Below are 2,500 nucleotides of genomic sequence, written 5' to 3' on the forward strand. Positions count from 1 at the left end.
TGCTCTGAAAATCTTAAGGTGCTACAGGACCTTATGAGACATGCTAAGAAATAGCACAGGCCGTTGGCTGTCATGTTTATCGACATAGCGAAAGCTTTTGACTCGGTTTCGCATGCTCATATTTTATGGGTGTTAAGGCACAAGAAAGTAGATGAACACGTGGTGGGCATCATCCAGAACGCCTACGATCGGTGTACGACCTCGTTCAAAAGCAATGGCGAGTCGACTCGAGAAATTAGCATACGTGTTGGTGTCAAACAGGGTGACCCCATGTCACCCCTGCTCTTCAATCTTGCCATGGACCCTTTGATATGCACCCTAGAGTCACACGGAGTTGGGTACTCCATTGATACCGACCACGTGACAGCTCTTGCGTTTGCTGATGATTTGGTGTTGGTGAGCGAATCTTGGGTTGGTATGGCCGCCAATCTAGCGATCTTGGAATCATTTTGTGGGCTATCGGGATTGGAGGTTCAGGCCAGAAAGTGCCAGGGCTTCATGATAAGCCCAACCAAAGATTCATATACGGTGAACAACTGCGACCCATGGACTATCAAAAATAAAGATGTCCATATGATCCAACCTGATGAATCAACGAAATACCTTGGTCTGAAAATTGGCCCTTGGACTGGCACTATACAGCCTGATCTACATTGTCAGCTAAAGACATGGATCTCGAAAATCGATGAGGCGCCTCTGAAGCCAACTCAGAAGGTTGAACTACTCAATGCCTATGCCCTACCCAGATTGTTATATCCTGCAGACCACTCGGACTGCAAGCAATCAACTCTCCGTGGGTTGGACCAAGAGATTAGAAAGGCGGTAAAAGGATGGCTCCACCTTCCCGCTTCAACTTGTGATGGACTGTTATATGCCAGAGCCCGAGACGGAGGCCTTGCCATCTTGAAACTGGAAAAAACAATCCCTTCGGTTCAAGTTAGAAGGCTGCAACGTATAGCAAACTCGTCCGATGCTATCACCCGTAATATTGTGTCCTCGCAGGGTATGGAGGAAGAATACCGTAATTTGTGGGTACGAGCAGGGGGTGACAGTGATGCAATCCCAACATTCGTTCTCAGGGACTCGGTGTCAAAAGAACCTGTATATCCGAGACCCTGCGATTGGAGGGAGCATGAATTTCAGAGATGGTGCGAAAAGCCGGTTCAAGGAAGGGGCATTGTAAACTTTGCGCATGATAGAATCAGTAATGCTTGGTTGAGGCCATGGTGCGGCTTTAAACAATGCTTCTTTATCGCAGCACTACAACTAAGGGCAAATATTTACCCAACAAGAGAAAGCTTGAACAGAGGCAGAGATGGGGCCTTACGTTCCTGCAGGAAATGCTCTGCCAGACTCGAGTCCCTTTCGCACATTCTCGGTCAATGTCCTGCAGTACAGAAAGCAAGAATTGCGCGACATAACAAGATCAGTAACATTCTGGCAGACGAAGCGGCTAGATTGGGCTGGTCTGTATACAAAGAGCCACGGTTCATATCCGAGACGGGAGAGATGAGAAAGCCTGACCTCGTGTTTGCAAAAGATGAGGAGGCGGTTGTGATCGATGTCACCGTCCGTTTTGAGCTTTCAAAGAATACCTTGTCAGATGCTGCCTCGCACAAAGTTTCGTACTATACCCCTCTTGGTGATCAAGTCAAAGTGCTGACGAAGGCTAGCAAGGTCACATTCTTTGGATTCCCGGTTGGGGCAAGAGGAAAGTGGCCCCTTGAGAATAACGAGGTACTTACCTCCCTGGGCCTGACCAAACCCAGAACGACATCACTGGCCAAGATGATTTCCCGCAGAACGCTGCTTTTCTCTCTTGATATTCTGAGAATGTTCTGTGGAAATTATGCGGTCTATGAACAGTCATAGACAACCTCCGAAACAAATAATAGTTTTGTTTTAAGATGTCATTTGTTTTAGATTGATTTTGTTATTTTCGAAGGTGAAGTCGGTTTTTATTTCATTTTACTATTTTCCACAATTTAGATTGTTATTTTCCAAGACGGAGTCTTGGTTCTTTTTTTTATTGTTAGTTTTTTTTTTTTTTAACACGTCGTATTTGTTACTTTAGAGCTTAGAGGGGACTTTATTTTCGCCTTACTATTTTCTGCCTACAAAGAAGATTAAAAATAAGCTTTTTTCAAGATGTTTTTGTTATTTTCCAAGGTGAAGTCTTGGTATTCTTATTTTACTATTTTCCATAAAGAAGACCTTTCTTTTAGATTTTGTTATTTTCCAAGACGAAGACTTGGTATTTTTATTATATTGCTATTTTTTACACGAAGCTTATTCAAGAGCACTTATATAGATTAGACTTTGTTATTTTAATTCTTTATTTTTGGACTACATCAGTTCGAGAGTCCTGTAACTTACTATTTTCTGCCTACAAAGAAGATTAGAAATAAGCTTTATTTAAGATGTTTTAGATTAGATTTTGTTATTTTCCAAGGTGAAGTCTTGGTTTTTTTTATTTTACTATTTTCCACAAAGAAGACTT

At 42.7% G+C, this 2,500-nt stretch overlaps 1 pseudogene; it reads left to right on the forward strand.

Moving 5' to 3' along the window:
- LOC142912674 (28S ribosomal RNA) overlaps window positions 1-2,500 on the forward strand; it is a 10,631-nt pseudogene that overhangs the window by 4,862 nt on the left and 3,269 nt on the right.

This window comes from Petromyzon marinus, unplaced genomic scaffold, assembly GCF_048934315.1.
Source record: "Petromyzon marinus isolate PM22_M1 ecotype Great Lakes invasive population unplaced genomic scaffold, UKy_Petmar_22M1.pri1.0 PM_G_Scaffold_21, whole genome shotgun sequence".
Classification (NCBI taxonomy): Eukaryota; Metazoa; Chordata; class Hyperoartia; order Petromyzontiformes; family Petromyzontidae; genus Petromyzon; species Petromyzon marinus.